The sequence below is a fragment of the Chiloscyllium plagiosum genome, unplaced genomic scaffold (assembly GCF_037043375.1).
Source record: "Chiloscyllium plagiosum isolate Xiang-an unplaced genomic scaffold, Cpla_swu_hap1 HiC_scaffold_33, whole genome shotgun sequence".
In the NCBI taxonomy this organism is placed as follows: Eukaryota; Metazoa; Chordata; class Chondrichthyes; order Orectolobiformes; family Hemiscylliidae; genus Chiloscyllium; species Chiloscyllium plagiosum.
In genome coordinates, this window is record NW_028270171.1 from 21,506,638 (window position 1) to 21,527,788 (window position 21,151).

General features: G+C 50.4%; 10 non-coding genes across 10 annotated transcripts; all 10 read left to right on the top strand.

Annotated features, from left to right (window-relative positions):
- Positions 1 to 1,345: 1,345 nt before the first annotated feature.
- On the top strand, positions 1,346 to 1,537 carry LOC148141330 (U2 spliceosomal RNA). The gene has a single exon (XR_015752649.1). It is a non-coding gene; the product is annotated as a U2 spliceosomal RNA (small nuclear RNA).
- A 1,830-nt stretch (positions 1,538 to 3,367) lies between these two features.
- Positions 3,368 to 3,559, top strand: LOC148141331 (U2 spliceosomal RNA). Its single transcript, XR_015752650.1, has one exon. It is a non-coding gene; the product is annotated as a U2 spliceosomal RNA (small nuclear RNA).
- Positions 3,560 to 5,389: 1,830 nt separating this feature from the next.
- On the top strand, positions 5,390 to 5,581 carry LOC148141332 (U2 spliceosomal RNA). Its single transcript, XR_015752651.1, has one exon. It is a non-coding gene; the product is annotated as a U2 spliceosomal RNA (small nuclear RNA).
- Positions 5,582 to 7,405: 1,824 nt separating this feature from the next.
- On the top strand, positions 7,406 to 7,597 carry LOC148141333 (U2 spliceosomal RNA). The gene has a single exon (XR_015752652.1). It is a non-coding gene; the product is annotated as a U2 spliceosomal RNA (small nuclear RNA).
- Positions 7,598 to 9,423: 1,826 nt separating this feature from the next.
- LOC148141334 (U2 spliceosomal RNA) lies at positions 9,424 to 9,615 on the top strand. Its single transcript, XR_015752765.1, has one exon. It is a non-coding gene; the product is annotated as a U2 spliceosomal RNA (small nuclear RNA).
- Positions 9,616 to 11,445: 1,830 nt separating this feature from the next.
- On the top strand, positions 11,446 to 11,637 carry LOC148141335 (U2 spliceosomal RNA). Its single transcript, XR_015752766.1, has one exon. It is a non-coding gene; the product is annotated as a U2 spliceosomal RNA (small nuclear RNA).
- A 1,830-nt stretch (positions 11,638 to 13,467) lies between these two features.
- LOC148141336 (U2 spliceosomal RNA) lies at positions 13,468 to 13,659 on the top strand. Its single transcript, XR_015752653.1, has one exon. It is a non-coding gene; the product is annotated as a U2 spliceosomal RNA (small nuclear RNA).
- Positions 13,660 to 15,485: 1,826 nt separating this feature from the next.
- LOC148141337 (U2 spliceosomal RNA) lies at positions 15,486 to 15,677 on the top strand. The gene has a single exon (XR_015752767.1). It is a non-coding gene; the product is annotated as a U2 spliceosomal RNA (small nuclear RNA).
- A 1,826-nt stretch (positions 15,678 to 17,503) lies between these two features.
- On the top strand, positions 17,504 to 17,695 carry LOC148141338 (U2 spliceosomal RNA). The gene has a single exon (XR_015752768.1). It is a non-coding gene; the product is annotated as a U2 spliceosomal RNA (small nuclear RNA).
- Positions 17,696 to 19,525: 1,830 nt separating this feature from the next.
- Positions 19,526 to 19,717, top strand: LOC148141339 (U2 spliceosomal RNA). Its single transcript, XR_015752654.1, has one exon. It is a non-coding gene; the product is annotated as a U2 spliceosomal RNA (small nuclear RNA).
- The last annotated feature ends 1,434 nt before the right edge of the window (positions 19,718 to 21,151 follow it).

Genomic DNA, 21,151 nt, shown 5'->3' on the forward strand with positions numbered 1-21,151 from the left:
TATCAGATCAGCCCCCACAATCCCTTCCCCACACCCACCGACGCATCAAATTTATCCGAATATTTTCTTGAACAAGAAAGAAATGGCTTTGGTCTGTTTCCTGAATAGAGTGAAACCCCCATCTCTGTTTGTTTCTTCGCAAACTACTACGCGGAAGCAACCTGCTTTAGTGGCTATGCCTGCACGTAAAGATTATTCACACAGACGATCGCCCGAGGCTGGAACTCACTTCAGCTCCCTGGTGCCACGAGGCAGCCGTACTAACCACTGAGCCACCGTGCCACCCGTACGATTTGGAATGGTTTGTCATCATTTGTGGTGCAAGTAGCAAAATAGTTGTCAGTTTGTCAACTGGATCGGCTTCAAATGTTCTCCGCAATCTGCAGTAATGTGAACGGAGAGGTCAAATCGAGCTGCTTGTGGCGATGAGGTGCACTTGCAGCGTGACCTGTTTACATAGGGAGATCAGCTCCCTCCCCATTCTACACAGAGAGTCGGATACAAGTAGAGAGGATATTGAAAGTGGACGATAAAGAAAGGGTGCACGGACGTAATTCACTTTTCACAACTTTTCAGATTGATGTGGAATGCCAAGGAGCGAATCCTGTACGTGAGGGAAACAATGATTCGCATCAATGGGCAAGCGACACGAACACAAGGGGAGGAAATGAATAGGATCTTTCTGTCAAGGCCAACATTTCTTGCCCATCCCGAGATCACCCTGGTGGTGAGCTGCTCTCTCGAACCGCTGCAGTCCATGTGCTGTCGGTAGCCCCGCGATGCTGTTTGGGCGGGGATTCCAGATTTTGACCCAGTGACACCGGAGGAACAACGATATATTTGCAATTCAGGACAGCGAGTGCCTCGGGAAAGAACTTGCGAATGGTGGTGTTCCCACGGATCTGCTGCCGTCATCCCTCAAGGCTGTGTTGGCCATGGGTTTGGAAGGTTGCTGCCTGAGGAATTCTGGTGAATCTTGTAGATGCCGGGGAAATGACCCTGCCGCCGCCGCCGCCGCTGCTGCTGTCCCCGATCACCGGGAGAATGACCCTGCTGTTGTCCCCGATCAGCGGGAGAAACCTCTCTGCAGTCGACCTGACGTGCGCTTCCATGGCGGCTCCGGCCCGTGCCATCTGATTGGTCGTCAGCGCGATCTACGCGGCTAGGTAACAGATGGACAGAAAACCACGGGGAAAGCACTGCGACTGCTGCAAAGTGATCTTCCGATCTGGTCGGAAATCTTGGAAGGGACACGGTAAGGGAATAAACGAACTTTGAATATCATCAAACTGATGGAAAGGATAGTCGGCAAATATGACCCCCACCGTTGGAGTATTGATGTGGTATCGCTTCTCGGCCTTTTGGCTCGGAATATGTGTAGTTTCTGTTCTTATCAGTTTAATCGCTGATATCTCCCGAACGTGGGAGTGTTTGTATTAAATGGATTTTTGGAGCAGGGAGATGGCTTAAGGGCTTGCTCTGTCCCCTCCATGTATCAGCCTGGTATTGCAGTGTTTCCAGGAATGGTGCAGCCAATGCCTACTAGCCAAGTTCAAAAGCAGGTTAATGGAATGTGAATCTCTTGCCTTTGCTAGTTTGCCGTGTTGATTGCAGTGATTGTTCCATCTCTTGTCTTTTCAGTTGCATGAAACTATCATCTTTTGTTACCAGTTTTCTGTCTTATGATCCTGCTCTGCAGTTACCTGACGAAGGTGCAGCACGCTGAAAGCCAGGACAGGGTAACCCCTCTATCCGCGGCCCGAACGTGCTACAGGGAACATTCTGGAACCAGGGGGCTGCCAGGAAGGTAACTTTCCAATTTAAATGAATGGGTTTGCCCCTATCCGCCGTTTCGGTCTTCTGCGGTCGGTCTTGGAACGTATCCCACCGATGGTACGGCGGGGGTGGTGGTGACTGCTGTACTTCCAAATAACCCCGTTGGCCTGTAACCTGGTGTTGTGGGATTTTTAACACAGTCAAATCAGGTTGTGGGATCCCATAACTCAGCCAATGTCAAATGGCTATCAGATCAGCCCCCACAACCCCTTCCCCACACCCACCGACGCATCAAATTTATCCGAATATTTTCTTGAACAAGAAAGAAATGGCTTTGGTCTGTTTCCTGAATAGAGTGAAACCCCCATCTCTGTTTGTTTCTTCGCAAACTACTACGCGGAAGCAACCTGCTTTAGTGGCTATGCCTGCACGTAAAGATTATTCACACAGACGATCGCCCGAGGCTGGAACTCACTTCAGCTCCCTGGTGCCACGAGGCAGCCGTACTAACCACTGAGCCACCGTGCCACCCGTACGATTTGGAATGGTTTGTCATCATTTGTGGTGCAAGTAGCAAAATAGTTGTCAGTTTGTCAACTGGATCGGCTTCAAATGTTCTCCGCAATCTGCAGTAATGTGAACGGAGAGGTCAAATCGAGCTGCTTGTGGCGATGAGGTGCACTTGCAGCGTGACCTGTTTACATAGGGAGATCAGCTCCCTCCCCATTCTACACAGAGAGTCGGATACAAGTAGAGAGGATATTGAAAGTGGACGATAAAGAAAGGGTGCACGGACGTAATTCACTTTTCACAACTTTTCAGATTGATGTGGAATGCCAAGGAGCGAATCCTGTACGTGAGGGAAACAATGATTCGCATCAATGGGCAAGCGACACGAACACAAGGGGAGGAAATGAATAGGATCTTTCTGTCAAGGCCAACATTTCTTGCCCATCCCGAGATCACCCTGGTGGTGAGCTGCTCTCTCGCACCGCTGCAGTCCATGTGCTGTCGGTAGCCCCGCGATGCTGTTTGGGCGGGGATTCCAGATTTTGACCCAGTGACACCGGAGGAACAACGATATATTTGCAATTCAGGACAGCGAGTGCCTCGGGAAAGAACTTGCGAATGGTGGTGTTCCCACGGATCTGCTGCCGTCATCCCTCAAGGCTGTGTTGGCCATGGGTTTGGAAGGTTGCTGCCTGAGGAATTCTGGTGAATCTTGTAGATGCCGGGGAAATGACCCTGCCGCCGCCGCCGCCGCTGCTGCTGTCCCCGATCACCGGGAGAATGACCCTGCTGCTGTCCCCGATCAGCGGGAGAAACCTCTCTGCAGTCGACCTGACGTGCGCTTCCATGGCGGCTCCGGCCCGTGCCATCTGATTGGTCGTCAGCGCGATCTACGCGGCTAGGTAACAGATGGACAGAAAACCACGGGGAAAGCACTGCGACTGCTGCAAAGTGATCTTCCGATCTGGTCGGAAATCTTGGAAGGGACACGGTAAGGGAATAAACGAACTTTGAATATCATCAAACTGATGGAAAGGATAGTCGGCAAATATGACCCCCACCGTTGGAGTATTAATGTGCTATCGCTTCTCGGCCTTTTGGCTCGGAATATGTGTAGTTTCTGTTCTTATCAGTTTAATCGCTGATATCTCCCGAACGTGGGAGTGTTTGTATTAAATGGATTTTTGGAGCAGGGAGATGGCTTAAGGGCTTGCTCTGTCCCCTCCATGTATCAGCCTGGTATTGCAGTGTTTCCAGGAATGGTGCAGCCAATGCCTACTAGCCAAGTTCAAAAGCAGGTTAATGGAATGTGAATCTCTTGCCTTTGCTAGTTTGCCGTGTTGATTGCAGTGATTGTTCCATCTATTGTCTTTTCAGTTGCATGAAACTATCATCTTTTGTTACCAGTTTTCTGTCTTATGATCCTGCTCTGCAGTTACCTGACGAAGGTGCAGCACGCTGAAAGCCAGGACAGGGTAACCCCCATATCCGCGGCCCGAACGTGCTACAGGGAACATTCTGGAACCAGGGGGCTGCCAGGAAGGTAACTTTCCAATTTAAATGAATGGGTTTGCCCCTATCCGCCGTTTCGGTCTTCTGCGGTCGGTCTTGGAACGTATCCCACCGATGGTACGGCGGGGGTGGTGGTGACTGCTGTACTTCCAAATAACCCCGTTGAGCTGTAACCTGGTGTTGTGGGATTTTTAACACAGTCAAATCAGGTTGTGGGATCCCATAACTCAGCCAATGTCAAATGGCTATCAGATCAGCCCCCACAATCCCTTCCCCACACCCACCGACGCATCAAATTTATCCGAATATTTTCTTGAACAAGAAAGAAATGGCTTTGGTCTGTTTCCTGAATAGAGTGAAACCCCCATCTCTGTTTGTTTCTTCGCAAACTACTATACGGAAGCAACCTGCTTTAGTGGCTATGTCTGCACGTAAAGATTATTCACACAGACGATCGCCCGAGGCTGGAACTCACTTCAGCTCCCTGGTGCCACGAGGCAGCCGTACTAACCACTGAGCCACAATGCCACCCGTACGATTTGGAATGGTTTGTCATCGTTTGTGGTGCAAGTAGCAAAATAGTTGTCAGTTTGTCAACTGGATCGGCTTCAAATGTTCTCAGCAATCTGCAGTAATGTGAACGGAGAGGTCAAATCGAGCTGCTTGTGGCGATGAGGTGCGCTTGCAGCGTGACCTGTTTACATAGGGAGATCAGCTCCCTCCCCATTCTACACAGAGAGTCGGATACAAGTAGAGAGGATATTGAAAGTGGACGATAAAGAAAGGGTGCACGGACGTAATTCACTTTTCACAACTTTTCAGATTGATGTGGAATGCCAAGGAGCGAATCCTGTACGTGAGGGAAACAATGATTCGCATCAATGGGCAAGCGACACGAACACAAGGGGAGGAAATGAATAGGATCTTTCTGTCAAGGCCAACATTTCTTGCCCATCCCGAGATCACCCTGGTGGTGAGCTGCTCTCTCGAACCGCTGCAGTCCATGTGCTGTCGGTAGCCCCGCGATGCTGTTTGGGCGGGGATTCCAGATTTTGACCCAGTGACACCGGAGGAACAACGATATATTTGCAATTCAGGACAGCGAGTGCCTCGGGAAAGAACTTGCGAATGGTGGTGTTCCCACGGATCTGCTGCCGTCATCCCTCAAGGCTGTGTTGGCCATGGGTTTGGAAGGTTGCTGCCTGAGGAATTCTGGTGAATCTTGTAGATGCCGGGGAAATGACCCTGCCGCCGCCGCCGCCGCTGCTGCTGTCCCCGATCACCGGGAGAATGACCCTGCTGTTGTCCCCGATCAGCGGGAGAAACCTCTCTGCAGTCGACCTGACGTGCGCTTCCATGGCGGCTCCGGCCCGTGCCATCTGATTGGTCGTCAGCGCGATCTACGCGGCTAGGTAACAGATGGACAGAAAACCACGGGGAAAGCACTGCGACTGCTGCAAAGTGATCTTCCGATCTGGTCGGAAATCTTGGAAGGGACACGGTAAGGGAATAAACGAACTTTGAATATCATCAAACTGATGGAAAGGATAGTCGGCAAATATGACCCCCACCGTTGGAGTATTGATGTGGTATCGCTTCTCGGCCTTTTGGCTCGGAATATGTGTAGTTTCTGTTCTTATCAGTTTAATCGCTGATATCTCCCGAACGTGGGAGTGTTTGTATTAAATGGATTTTTGGAGCAGGGAGATGGCTTAAGGGCTTGCTCTGTCCCCTCCATGTATCAGCCTGGTATTGCAGTGTTTCCAGGAATGGTGCAGCCAATGCCTACTAGCCAAGTTCAAAAGCAGGTTAATGGAATGTGAATCTCTTGCCTTTGCTAGTTTGCCGTGTTGATTGCAGTGATTGTTCCATCTCTTGTCTTTTCAGTTGCATGAAACTATCATCTTTTGTTACCAGTTTTCTGTCTTATGATCCTGCTCTGCAGTTACCTGACGAAGGTGCAGCACGCTGAAAGCCAGGACAGGGTAACCCCTCTATCCGCGGCCCGAACGTGCTACAGGGAACATTCTGGAACCAGGGGGCTGCCAGGAAGGTAACTTTCCAATTTAAATGAATGGGTTTGCCCCTATCCGCCGTTTCGGTCTTCTGCGGTCGGTCTTGGAACGTATCCCACCGATGGTACGGCGGGGGTGGTGGTGACTGCTGTACTTCCAAATAACCCCGTTGGCCTGTAACCTGGTGTTGTGGGATTTTTAACACAGTCAAATCAGGTTGTGGGATCCCATAACTCAGCCAATGTCAAATGGCTATCAGATCAGCCCCCACAACCCCTTCCCCACACCCACCGACGCATCAAATTTATCCGAATATTTTCTTGAACAAGAAAGAAATGGCTTTGGTCTGTTTCCTGAATAGAGTGAAACCCCCATCTCTGTTTGTTTCTTCGCAAACTACTACGCGGAAGCAACCTGCTTTAGTGGCTATGCCTGCACGTAAAGATTATTCACACAGACGATCGCCCGAGGCTGGAACTCACTTCAGCTCCCTGGTGCCACGAGGCAGCCGTACTAACCACTGAGCCACCGTGCCACCCGTACGATTTGGAATGGTTTGTCATCATTTGTGGTGCAAGTAGCAAAATAGTTGTCAGTTTGTCAACTGGATCGGCTTCAAATGTTCTCCGCAATCTGCAGTAATGTGAACGGAGAGGTCAAATCGAGCTGCTTGTGGCGATGAGGTGCACTTGCAGCGTGACCTGTTTACATAGGGAGATCAGCTCCCTCCCCATTCTACACAGAGAGTCGGATACAAGTAGAGAGGATATTGAAAGTGGACGATAAAGAAAGGGTGCACGGACGTAATTCACTTTTCACAACTTTTCAGATTGATGTGGAATGCCAAGGAGCGAATCCTGTACGTGAGGGAAACAATGATTCGCATCAATGGGCAAGCGACACGAACACAAGGGGAGGAAATGAATAGGATCTTTCTGTCAAGGCCAACATTTCTTGCCCATCCCGAGATCACCCTGGTGGTGAGCTGCTCTCTCGCACCGCTGCAGTCCATGTGCTGTCGGTAGCCCCGCGATGCTGTTTGGGCGGGGATTCCAGATTTTGACCCAGTGACACCGGAGGAACAACGATATATTTGCAATTCAGGACAGCGAGTGCCTCGGGAAAGAACTTGCGAATGGTGGTGTTCCCACGGATCTGCTGCCGTCATCCCTCAAGGCTGTGTTGGCCATGGGTTTGGAAGGTTGCTGCCTGAGGAATTCTGGTGAATCTTGTAGATGCCGGGGAAATGACCCTGCCGCCGCCGCTGCTGCTGTCCCCGATCACCGGGAGAATGACCCTGCTGCTGTCCCCGATCAGCGGGAGAAACCTCTCTGCAGTCGACCTGACGTGCGCTTCCATGGCGGCTCCGGCCCGTGCCATCTGATTGGTCGTCAGCGCGATCTACGCGGCTAGGTAACAGATGGACAGAAAACCACGGGGAAAGCACTGCGACTGCTGCAAAGTGATCTTCCGATCTGGTCGGAAATCTTGGAAGGGACACGGTAAGGGAATAAACGAACTTTGAATATCATCAAACTGATGGAAAGGATAGTCGGCAAATATGACCCCCACCGTTGGAGTATTAATGTGCTATCGCTTCTCGGCCTTTTGGCTCGGAATATGTGTAGTTTCTGTTCTTATCAGTTTAATCGCTGATATCTCCCGAACGTGGGAGTGTTTGTATTAAATGGATTTTTGGAGCAGGGAGATGGCTTAAGGGCTTGCTCTGTCCCCTCCATGTATCAGCCTGGTATTGCAGTGTTTCCAGGAATGGTGCAGCCAATGCCTACTAGCCAAGTTCAAAAGCAGGTTAATGGAATGTGAATCTCTTGCCTTTGCTAGTTTGCCGTGTTGATTGCAGTGATTGTTCCATCTATTGTCTTTTCAGTTGCATGAAACTATCATCTTTTGTTACCAGTTTTCTGTCTTATGATCCTGCTCTGCAGTTACCTGACGAAGGTGCAGCACGCTGAAAGCCAGGACAGGGTAACCCCCATATCCGCGGCCCGAACGTGCTACAGGGAACATTCTGGAACCAGGGGGCTGCCAGGAAGGTAACTTTCCAATTTAAATGAATGGGTTTGCCCCTATCCGCCGTTTCGGTCTTCTGCGGTCGGTCTTGGAACGTATCCCACCGATGGTACGGCGGGGGTGGTGGTGACTGCTGTACTTCCAAATAACCCCGTTGAGCTGTAACCTGGTGTTGTGGGATTTTTAACACAGTCAAATCAGGTTGTGGGATCCCATAACTCAGCCAATGTCAAATGGCTATCAGATCAGCCCCCACAATCCCTTCCCCACACCCACCGACGCATCAAATTTATCCGAATATTTTCTTGAACAAGAAAGAAATGGCTTTGGTCTGTTTCCTGAATAGAGTGAAACCCCCATCTCTGTTTGTTTCTTCGCAAACTACTATACGGAAGCAACCTGCTTTAGTGGCTATGTCTGCACGTAAAGATTATTCACACAGACGATCGCCCGAGGCTGGAACTCACTTCAGCTCCCTGGTGCCACGAGGCAGCCGTACTAACCACTGAGCCACCGTGCCACCCGTACGATTTGGAATGGTTTGTCATCGTTTGTGGTGCAAGTAGCAAAATAGTTGTCAGTTTGTCAACTGGATCGGCTTCAAATGTTCTCAGCAATCTGCAGTAATGTGAACGGAGAGGTCAAATCGAGCTGCTTGTGGCGATGAGGTGCGCTTGCAGCGTGACCTGTTTACATAGGGAGATCAGCTCCCTCCCCATTCTACACAGAGAGTCGGATACAAGTAGAGAGGATATTGAAAGTGGACGATAAAGAAAGGGTGCACGGACGTAATTCACTTTTCACAACTTTTCAGATTGATGTGGAATGCCAAGGAGCGAATCCTGTACGTGAGGGAAACAATGATTCGCATTTATGGGCGAGCGACACGAACACAAGGGGAGGAAATGAATAGGATCTTTCTGTCAAGGCCAACATTTCTTGCCCATCCCGAGATCACCCTGGTGGTGAGCTGCTCATCGAACCGCTGCAGTCCATGTGCTGTCGGTAGCCCCGCGATGCTGTTTGGGCGGGGATTCCAGATTTTGACCCAGTGACACCGGAGGAACAACGATATATTTGCAATTCAGGACAGCGAGTGCCTCGGGAAAGAACTTGCGAATGGTGGTGTTCCCACGGATCTGCTGCCGTCATCCCTCAAGGCTGTGTTGGCCATGGGTTTGGAAGGTTGCTGCCCGAGGAATTCTGGTGAATCTTGTAGATGCCGGGGAAATGACCCTGCCGCCGCCGCTGCTGCTGCTGTCCCCGATCAGCGGGAGAATGACCCTGCTGCTGTCCCCGATCAGCGGGAGAAACCTCTCTGCAGTCGACCTGACGTGCGCTTCCATGGCGGCTCCGGCCCGTGCCATCTGATTGGTCGTCAGCGCGATCTGCGCGGCTAGGTAACAGATGGACAGAAAACCACGGGGAAAGCACAGCGACTGCTGCAAAGTGATCTTCCGATCTGGTCGGAAATCTTGGAAGGTACACGGTAAGGGAATAAACGAACTTTGAATATCATCAAGCTGATGGAAAGGATAGTCGGCAAATATGACCCCCACCGTTGGAGTATTAATGTGCTATCGCTTCTCGGCCTTTTGGCTTGGAATATGTGTAGTTTCTGTTCTTATCAGTTTAATCGCTGATATCTCCCGAACGTGGGAGTGTTTGTATTAAATGGATTTTTGGAGCAGGGAGATGGCTTAAGGGCTTGCTCTGTCCCCTCCATGTATCAGCCTGGTATTGCAGTGTTTCCAGGAATGGTGCAGCCAATGCCTACTAGCCAAGTTCAAAAGCAGGTTAATGGAATGTGAATCTCTTGCCTTTGCTAGTTTGCCGTGTTGATTGCAGTGATTGTTCCATCTATTGTCTTTTCAGTTGCATGAAACTATCATCTTTTGTTACCAGTTTTCTGTCTTATGATCCTGCTCTGCAGTTACCTGACGAAGGTGCAGCACGCTGAAAGCCAGGACAGGGTAACCCCCATATCCGCGGCCCGAACGTGCTACAGGGAACATTCTGGAACCAGGGGGCTGCCAGGAAGGTAACTTTCCAATTTAAATGAATGGGTTTGCCCCTATCCGCCGTTTCGGTCTTCTGCGGTCGGTCTTGGAACGTATCCCACCGATGGTACGGCGGGGGTGGTGGTGACTGCTGTACTTCCAAATAACCCCGTTGAGCTGTAACCTGGTGTTGTGGGATTTTTAACACAGTCAAATCAGGTTGTGGGATCCCATAACTCAGCCAATGTCAAATGGCTATCAGATCAGCCCCCACAATCCCTTCCCCACACCCACCGACGCATCAAATTTATCCGAATATTTTCTTGAACAAGAAAGAAATGGCTTTGGTCTGTTTCCTGAATAGAGTGAAACCCCCATCTCTGTTTGTTTCTTCGCAAACTACTACGCGGAAGCAACCTGCTTTAGTGGCTATGCCTGCACGTAAAGATTATTCACACAGACGATCGCCCGAGGCTGGAACTCACTTCAGCTCCCTGGTGCCACGAGGCAGCCGTACTAACCACTGAGCCACCGTGCCACCCGTACGATTTGGAATGGTTTGTCATCATTTGTGGTGCAAGTAGCAAAATAGTTGTCAGTTTGTCAACTGGATCGGCTTCAAATGTTCTCCGCAATCTGCAGTAATGTGAACGGAGAGGTCAAATCGAGCTGCTTGTGGCGATGAGGTGCACTTGCAGCGTGACCTGTTTACATAGGGAGATCAGCTCCCTCCCCATTCTACACAGAGAGTCGGATACAAGTAGAGAGGATATTGAAAGTGGACGATAAAGAAAGGGTGCACGGACGTAATTCACTTTTCACAACTTTTCAGATTGATGTGGAATGCCAAGGAGCGAATCCTGTACGTGAGGGAAACAATGATTCGCATCAATGGGCAAGCGACACGAACACAAGGGGAGGAAATGAATAGGATCTTTCTGTCAAGGCCAACATTTCTTGCCCATCCCGAGATCACCCTGGTGGTGAGCTGCTCTCTCGAACCGCTGCAGTCCATGTGCTGTCGGTAGCCCCGCGATGCTGTTTGGGCGGGGATTCCAGATTTTGACCCAGTGACACCGGAGGAACAACGATATATTTGCAATTCAGGACAGCGAGTGCCTCGGGAAAGAACTTGCGAATGGTGGTGTTCCCACGGATCTGCTGCCGTCATCCCTCAAGGCTGTGTTGGCCATGGGTTTGGAAGGTTGCTGCCTGAGGAATTCTGGTGAATCTTGTAGATGCCGGGGAAATGACCCTGCCGCCGCCGCCGCCGCTGCTGCTGTCCCCGATCACCGGGAGAATGACCCTGCTGTTGTCCCCGATCAGCGGGAGAAACCTCTCTGCAGTCGACCTGACGTGCGCTTCCATGGCGGCTCCGGCCCGTGCCATCTGATTGGTCGTCAGCGCGATCTACGCGGCTAGGTAACAGATGGACAGAAAACCACGGGGAAAGCACAGCGACTGCTGCAAAGTGATCTTCCGATCTGGTCAGAAATCTTGGAAGGGACACGGTAAGGGAATAAACGAACTTTGAATATCATCAAACTGATGGAAAGGATAGTCGGCAAATATGACCCCCACCGTTGGAGTATTGATGTGGTATCGCTTCTCGGCCTTTTGGCTTGGAATATGTGTAGTTTCTGTTCTTATCAGTTTAATCGCTGATATCTCCCGAACGTGGGAGTGTTTGTATTAAATGGATTTTTGGAGCAGGGAGATGGCTTAAGGGCTTGCTCTGTCCCCTCCATGTATCAGCCTGGTATTGCAGTGTTTCCAGGAATGGTGCAGCCAATGCCTACTAGCCAAGTTCAAAAGCAGGTTAATGGAATGTGAATCTCTTGCCTTTGCTAGTTTGCCGTGTTGATTGCAGTGATTGTTCCATCTCTTGTCTTTTCAGTTGCATGAAACTATCATCTTTTGTTACCAGTTTTCTGTCTTATGATCCTGCTCTGCAGTTACCTGACGAAGGTGCAGCACGCTGAAAGCCAGGACAGGGTAACCCCTCTATCCGCGGCCCGAACGTGCTACAGGGAACATTCTGGAACCAGGGGGCTGCCAGGAAGGTAACTTTCCAATTTAAATGAATGGGTTTGCCCCTATCCGCCGTTTCGGTCTTCTGCGGTCGGTCTTGGAACGTATCCCACCGATGGTACGGCGGGGGTGGTGGTGACTGCTGTACTTCCAAATAACCCCGTTGGCCTGTAACCTGGTGTTGTGGGATTTTTAACACAGTCAAATCAGGTTGTGGGATCCCATAACTCAGCCAATGTCAAATGGCTATCAGATCAGCCCCCACAACCCCTTCCCCACACCCACCGACGCATCAAATTTATCCGAATATTTTCTTGAACAAGAAAGAAATGGCTTTGGTCTGTTTCCTGAATAGAGTGAAACCCCCATCTCTGTTTGTTTCTTCGCAAACTACTACGCGGAAGCAACCTGCTTTAGTGGCTATGCCTGCACGTAAAGATTATTCACACAGACGATCGCCCGAGGCTGGAACTCACTTCAGCTCCCTGGTGCCACGAGGCAGCCGTACTAACCACTGAGCCACCGTGCCACCCGTACGATTTGGAATGGTTTGTCATCATTTGTGGTGCAAGTAGCAAAATAGTTGTCAGTTTGTCAACTGGATCGGCTTCAAATGTTCTCCGCAATCTGCAGTAATGTGAACGGAGAGGTCAAATCGAGCTGCTTGTGGCGATGAGGTGCACTTGCAGCGTGACCTGTTTACATAGGGAGATCAGCTCCCTCCCCATTCTACACAGAGAGTCGGATACAAGTAGAGAGGATATTGAAAGTGGACGATAAAGAAAGGGTGCACGGACGTAATTCACTTTTCACAACTTTTCAGATTGATGTGGAATGCCAAGGAGCGAATCCTGTACGTGAGGGAAACAATGATTCGCATCAATGGGCAAGCGACACGAACACAAGGGGAGGAAATGAATAGGATCTTTCTGTCAAGGCCAACATTTCTTGCCCATCCCGAGATCACCCTGGTGGTGAGCTGCTCTCTCGCACCGCTGCAGTCCATGTGCTGTCGGTAGCCCCGCGATGCTGTTTGGGCGGGGATTCCAGATTTTGACCCAGTGACACCGGAGGAACAACGATATATTTGCAATTCAGGACAGCGAGTGCCTCGGGAAAGAACTTGCGAATGGTGGTGTTCCCACGGATCTGCTGCCGTCATCCCTCAAGGCTGTGTTGGCCATGGGTTTGGAAGGTTGCTGCCTGAGGAATTCTGGTGAATCTTGTAGATGCCGGGGAAATGACCCTGCCGCCGCCGCCGCCGCTGCTGCTGTCCCCGATCACCGGGAGAATGACCCTGCTGCTGTCCCCGATCAGCGGGAGAAACCTCTCTGCAGTCGACCTGACGTGCGCTTCCATGGCGGCTCCGGCCCGTGCCATCTGATTGGTCGTCAGCGCGATCTACGCGGCTAGGTAACAGATGGACAGAAAACCACGGGGAAAGCACTGCGACTGCTGCAAAGTGATCTTCCGATCTGGTCGGAAATCTTGGAAGGGACACGGTAAGGGAATAAACGAACTTTGAATATCATCAAACTGATGGAAAGGATAGTCGGCAAATATGACCCCCACCGTTGGAGTATTAATGTGCTATCGCTTCTCGGCCTTTTGGCTCGGAATATGTGTAGTTTCTGTTCTTATCAGTTTAATCGCTGATATCTCCCGAACGTGGGAGTGTTTGTATTAAATGGATTTTTGGAGCAGGGAGATGGCTTAAGGGCTTGCTCTGTCCCCTCCATGTATCAGCCTGGTATTGCAGTGTTTCCAGGAATGGTGCAGCCAATGCCTACTAGCCAAGTTCAAAAGCAGGTTAATGGAATGTGAATCTCTTGCCTTTGCTAGTTTGCCGTGTTGATTGCAGTGATTGTTCCATCTATTGTCTTTTCAGTTGCATGAAACTATCATCTTTTGTTACCAGTTTTCTGTCTTATGATCCTGCTCTGCAGTTACCTGACGAAGGTGCAGCACGCTGAAAGCCAGGACAGGGTAACCCCCATATCCGCGGCCCGAACGTGCTACAGGGAACATTCTGGAACCAGGGGGCTGCCAGGAAGGTAACTTTCCAATTTAAATGAATGGGTTTGCCCCTATCCGCCGTTTCGGTCTTCTGCGGTCGGTCTTGGAACGTATCCCACCGATGGTACGGCGGGGGTGGTGGTGACTGCTGTACTTCCAAATAACCCCGTTGAGCTGTAACCTGGTGTTGTGGGATTTTTAACACAGTCAAATCAGGTTGTGGGATCCCATAACTCAGCCAATGTCAAATGGCTATCAGATCAGCCCCCACAATCCCTTCCCCACACCCACCGACGCATCAAATTTATCCGAATATTTTCTTGAACAAGAAAGAAATGGCTTTGGTCTGTTTCCTGAATAGAGTGAAACCCCCATCTCTGTTTGTTTCTTCGCAAACTACTATACGGAAGCAACCTGCTTTAGTGGCTATGTCTGCACGTAAAGATTATTCACACAGACGATCGCCCGAGGCTGGAACTCACTTCAGCTCCCTGGTGCCACGAGGCAGCCGTACTAACCACTGAGCCACCGTGCCACCCGTACGATTTGGAATGGTTTGTCATCGTTTGTGGTGCAAGTAGCAAAATAGTTGTCAGTTTGTCAACTGGATCGGCTTCAAATGTTCTCAGCAATCTGCAGTAATGTGAACGGAGAGGTCAAATCGAGCTGCTTGTGGCGATGAGGTGCGCTTGCAGCGTGACCTGTTTACATAGGGAGATCAGCTCCCTCCCCATTCTACACAGAGAGTCGGATACAAGTAGAGAGGATATTGAAAGTGGACGATAAAGAAAGGGTGCACGGACGTAATTCACTTTTCACAACTTTTCAGATTGATGTGGAATGCCAAGGAGCGAATCCTGTACGTGAGGGAAACAATGATTCGCATTTATGGGCGAGCGACACGAACACAAGGGGAGGAAATGAATAGGATCTTTCTGTCAAGGCCAACATTTCTTGCCCATCCCGAGATCACCCTGGTGGTGAGCTGCTCATCGAACCGCTGCAGTCCATGTGCTGTCGGTAGCCCCGCGATGCTGTTTGGGCGGGGATTCCAGATTTTGACCCAGTGACACCGGAGGAACAACGATATATTTGCAATTCAGGACAGCGAGTGCCTCGGGAAAGAACTTGCGAATGGTGGTGTTCCCACGGATCTGCTGCCGTCATCCCTCAAGGCTGTGTTGGCCATGGGTTTGGAAGGTTGCTGCCCGAGGAATTCTGGTGAATCTTGTAGATGCCGGGGAAATGACCCTGCCGCCGCCGCTGCTGCTGCTGTCCCCGATCAGCGGGAGAATGACCCTGCTGCTGTCCCCGATCAGCGGGAGAAACCTCTCTGCAGTCGACCTGACGTGCGCTTCCATGGCGGCTCCGGCCCGTGCCATCTGATTGGTCGTCAGCGCGATCTGCGCGGCTAGGTAACAGATGGACAGAAAACCACGGGGAAAGCACAGCGACTGCTGCAAAGTGATCTTCCGATCTGGTCGGAAATCTTGGAAGGTACACGGTAAGGGAATAAACGAACTTTGAATATCATCAAGCTGATGGAAAGGATAGTCGGCAAATATGACCCCCACCGTTGGAGTATTAATGTGCTATCGCTTCTCGGCCTTTTGGCTTGGAATATGTGTAGTTTCTGTTCTTATCAGTTTAATCGCTGATATCTCCCGAACGTGGGAGTGTTTGTATTAAATGGATTTTTGGAGCAGGGAGATGGCTTAAGGGCTTGCTCTGTCCCCTCCATGTATCAGCCTGGTATTGCAGTGTTTCCAGGAATGGTGCAGCCAATGCCTACTAGCCAAGTTCAAAAGCAGGTTAATGGAATGTGAATCTCTTGCCTTTGCTAGTTTGCCGTGTTGATTGCAGTGATTGTTCCATCTATTGTCTTTTCAGTTGCATGAAACTATCATCTTTTGTTACCAGTTTTCTGTCTTATGATCCTGCTCTGCAGTTACCTGACGAAGGTGCAGCACGCTGAAAGCCAGGACAGGGTAACCCCCATATCCGCGGCCCGAACGTGCTACAGGGAACATTCTGGAACCAGGGGGCTGCCAGGAAGGTAACTTTCCAATTTAAATGAATGGGTTTGCCCCTATCCGCCGTTTCGGTCTTCTGCGGTCGGTCTTGGAACGTATCCCACCGATGGTACGGCGGGGGTGGTGGTGACTGCTGTACTTCCAAATAACCCCGTTGAGCTGTAACCTGGTGTTGTGGGATTTTTAACACAGTCAAATCAGGTTGTGGGATCCCATAACTCAGCCAATGTCAAATGGCTATCAGATCAGCCCCCACAATCCCTTCCCCACACCCACCGACGCATCAAATTTATCCGAATATTTTCTTGAACAAGAAAGAAATGGCTTTGGTCTGTTTCCTGAATAGAGTGAAACCCCCATCTCTGTTTGTTTCTTCGCAAACTACTATACGGAAGCAACCTGCTTTAGTGGCTATGTCTGCACGTAAAGATTATTCACACAGACGATCGCCCGAGGCTGGAACTCACTTCAGCTCCCTGGTGCCACGAGGCAGCCGTACTAACCACTGAGCCACAATGCCACCCGTACGATTTGGAATGGTTTGTCATCGTTTGTGGTGCAAGTAGCAAAATAGTTGTCAGTTTGTCAACTGGATCGGCTTCAAATGTTCTCAGCAATCTGCAGTAATGTGAACGGAGAGGTCAAATCGAGCTGCTTGTGGCGATGAGGTGCGCTTGCAGCGTGACCTGTTTACATAGGGAGATCAGCTCCCTCCCCATTCTACACAGAGAGTCGGATACAAGTAGAGAGGATATTGAAAGTGGACGATAAAGAAAGGGTGCACGGACGTAATTCACTTTTCACAACTTTTCAGATTGATGTGGAATGCCAAGGAGCGAATCCTGTACGTGAGGGAAACAATGATTCGCATTTATGGGCGAGCGACACGAACACAAGGGGAGGAAATGAATAGGATCTTTCTGTCAAGGCCAACATTTCTTGCCCATCCCGAGATCACCCTGGTGGTGAGCTGCTCATCGAACCGCTGCAGTCCATGTGCTGTCGGTAGCCCCGCGATGCTGTTTGGGCGGGGATTCCAGATTTTGACCCAGTGACACCGGAGGAACAACGATATATTTGCAATTCAGGACAGCGAGTGCCTCGGGAAAGAACTTGCGAATGGTGGTGTTCCCACGGATCTGCTGCCGTCATCCCTCAAGGCTGTGTTGGCCATGGGTTTGGAAGGTTGCTGCCCGAGGAATTCTGGTGAATCTTGTAGATGCCGGGGAAATGACCCTGCCGCCGCCGCTGCTGCTGCTGTCCCCGATCAGCGGGAGAATGACCCTGCTGCTGTCCCCGATCAGCGGGAGAAACCTCTCTGCAGTCGACCTGACGTGCGCTTCCATGGCGGCTCCGGCCCGTGCCATCTGATTGGTCGTCAGCGCGATCTGCGCGGCTAGGTAACAGATGGACAGAAAACCACGGGGAAAGCACAGCGACTGCTGCAAAGTGATCTTCCGATCTGGTCGGAAATCTTGGAAGGTACACGGTAAGGGAATAAACGAACTTTGAATATCATCAAGCTGATGGAAAGGATAGTCGGCAAATATGACCCCCACCGTTGGAGTATTAATGTGCTATCGCTTCTCGGCCTTTTGGCTTGGAATATGTGTAGTTTCTGTTCTTATCAGTTTAATCGCTGATATCTCCCGAACGTGGGAGTGTTTGTATTAAATGGATTTTTGGAGCAGGGAGATGGCTTAAGGGCTTGCTCTGTCCCCTCCATGTATCAGCCTGGTATTGCAGTGTTTCCAGGAATGGTGCAGCCAATGCCTACTAGCCAAGTTCAAAAGCAGGTTAATGGAATGTGAATCTCTTGCCTTTGCTAGTTTGCCGTGTTGATTGCAGTGATTGTTCCATCTATTGTCTTTTCAGTTGCATGAAACTATCATCTTTTGTTACCAGTTTTCTGTCTTATGATCCTGCTCTGCAGTTACCTGACGAAGGTGCAGCACGCTGAAAGCCAGGACAGGGTAACCCCCATATCCGCGGCCCGAACGTGCTACAGGGAACATTCTGGAACCAGGGGGCTGCCAGGAAGGTAACTTTCCAATTTAAATGAATGGGTTTGCCCCTATCCGCCGTTTCGGTCTTCTGCGGTCGGTCTTGGAACGTATCCCACCGATGGTACGGCGGGGGTGGTGGTGACTGCTGTACTTCCAAATAACCCCGTTGAGCTGTAACCTGGTGTTGTGGGATTTTTAACACAGTCAAATCAGGTTGTGGGATCCCATAACTCAGCCAATGTCAAATGGCTATCAGATCAGCCCCCACAATCCCTTCCCCACACCCACCGACGCATCAAATTTATCCGAATATTTTCTTGAACAAGAAAGAAATGGCTTTGGTCTGTTTCCTGAATAGAGTGAAACCCCCATCTCTGTTTGTTTCTTCGCAAACTACTACGCGGAAGCAACCTGCTTTAGTGGCTATGCCTGCACGTAAAGATTATTCACACAGACGATCGCCCGAGGCTGGAACTCACTTCAGCTCCCTGGTGCCACGAGGCAGCCGTACTAACCACTGAGCCACCGTGCCACCCGTACGATTTGGAATGGTTTGTCATCATTTGTGGTGCAAGTAGCAAAATAGTTGTCAGTTTGTCAACTGGATCGGCTTCAAATGTTCTCCGCAATCTGCAGTAATGTGAACGGAGAGGTCAAATCGAGCTGCTTGTGGCGATGAGGTGCACTTGCAGCGTGACCTGTTTACATAGGGAGATCAGCTCCCTCCCCATTCTACACAGAGAGTCGGATACAAGTAGAGAGGATATTGAAAGTGGACGATAAAGAAAGGGTGCACGGACGTAATTCACTTTTCACAACTTTTCAGATTGATGTGGAATGCCAAGGAGCGAATCCTGTACGTGAGGGAAACAATGATTCGCATCAATGGGCAAGCGACACGAACACAAGGGGAGGAAATGAATAGGATCTTTCTGTCAAGGCCAACATTTCTTGCCCATCCCGAGATCACCCTGGTGGTGAGCTGCTCTCTCGCACCGCTGCAGTCCATGTGCTGTCGGTAGCCCCGCGATGCTGTTTGGGCGGGGATTCCAGATTTTGACCCAGTGACACCGGAGGAACAACGATATATTTGCAATTCAGGACAGCGAGTGCCTCGGGAAAGAACTTGCGAATGGTGGTGTTCCCACGGATCTGCTGCCGTCATCCCTCAAGGCTGTGTTGGCCATGGGTTTGGAAGGTTGCTGCCTGAGGAATTCTGGTGAATCTTGTAGATGCCGGGGAAATGACCCTGCCGCCGCCGCCGCCGCTGCTGCTGTCCCCGATCACCGGGAGAATGACCCTGCTGCTGTCCCCGATCAGCGGGAGAAACCTCTCTGCAGTCGACCTGACGTGCGCTTCCATGGCGGCTCCGGCCCGTGCCATCTGATTGGTCGTCAGCGCGATCTACGCGGCTAGGTAACAGATGGACAGAAAACCACGGGGAAAGCACTGCGACTGCTGCAAAGTGATCTTCCGATCTGGTCGGAAATCTTGGAAGGGACACGGTAAGGGAATAAACGAACTTTGAATATCATCAAACTGATGGAAAGGATAGTCGGCAAATATGACCCCCACCGTTGGAGTATTAATGTGCTATCGCTTCTCGGCCTTTTGGCTCGGAATATGTGTAGTTTCTGTTCTTATCAGTTTAATCGCTGATATCTCCCGAACGTGGGAGTGTTTGTATTAAATGGATTTTTGGAGCAGGGAGATGGCTTAAGGGCTTGCTCTGTCCCCTCCATGTATCAGCCTGGTATTGCAGTGTTTCCAGGAATGGTGCAGCCAATGCCTACTAGCCAAGTTCAAAAGCAGGTTAATGGAATGTGAATCTCTTGCCTTTGCTAGTTTGCCGTGTTGATTGCAGTGATTGTTCCATCTCTTGTCTTTTCAGTTGCATGAAACTATCATCTTTTGTTACCAGTTTTCTGTCTTATGATCCTGCTCTGCAGTTACCTGACGAAGGTGCAGCACGCTGAAAGCCAGGACAGGGTAACCCCTCTATCCGTGGCCCGAACGTGCTACAGGGAACATTCTGGAACCAGGGGGCTGCCAGGAAGGTAACTTTCCAATTTAAATGAATGGGTTTGCCCCTATCCGCCGTTTCGGTCTTCTGCGGTCGGTCTTGGAACGTATCCCACCGATGGTACGGCGGGGGTGGTGGTGACTGCTGTACTTCCAAATAACCCCGTTGGCCTGTAACCTGGTGTTGTGGGATTTTTAACACAGTCAAATCAGGTTGTGGGATCCCATAACTCAGCCAATGTCAAATGGCTATCAGATCAGCCCCCACAACCCCTTCCCCACACCCACCGACGCATCAAATTTATCCGAATATTTTCTTGAACAAGAAAGAAATGGCTTTGGTCTGTTTCCTGAATAGAGTGAAACCCCCATCTCTGTTTGTTTCTTCGCAAACTACTATACGGAAGCAACCTGCTTTAGTGGCTATGTCTGCACGTAAAGATTATTCACACAGACGATCGCCCGAGGCTGGAACTCACTTCAGCTCCCTGGTGCCACGAGGCAGCCGTACTAACCACTGAGCCACAATGCCACCCGTACGATTTGGAATGGTTTGTCATCGTTTGTGGTGCAAGTAGCAAAATAGTTGTCAGTTTGTCAACTGGATCGGCTTCAAATGTTCTCAGCAATCTGCAGTAATGTGAACGGAGAGGTCAAATCGAGCTGCTTGTGGCGATGAGGTGCGCTTGCAGCGTGACCTGTTTACATAGGGAGATCAGCTCCCTCCCCATTCTACACAGAGAGTCGGATACAAGTAGAGAGGATATTGAAAGTGGACGATAAAGAAAGGGTGCACGGACGTAATTCACTTTTCACAACTTTTCAGATTGATGTGGAATGCCAAGGAGCGAATCCTGTACGTGAGGGAAACAATGATTCGCATTTATGGGCGAGCGACACGAACACAAGGGGAGGAAATGAATAGGATCTTTCTGTCAAGGCCAACATTTCTTGCCCATCCCGAGATCACCCTGGTGGTGAGCTGCTCATCGAACCGCTGCAGTCCATGTGCTGTCGGTAGCCCCGCGATGCTGTTTGGGCGGGGATTCCAGATTTTGACCCAGTGACACCGGAGGAACAACGATATATTTGCAATTCAGGACAGCGAGTGCCTCGGGAAAGAACTTGCGAATGGTGGTGTTCCCACGGATCTGCTGCCGTCATCCCTCAAGGCTGTGTTGGCCATGGGTTTGGAAGGT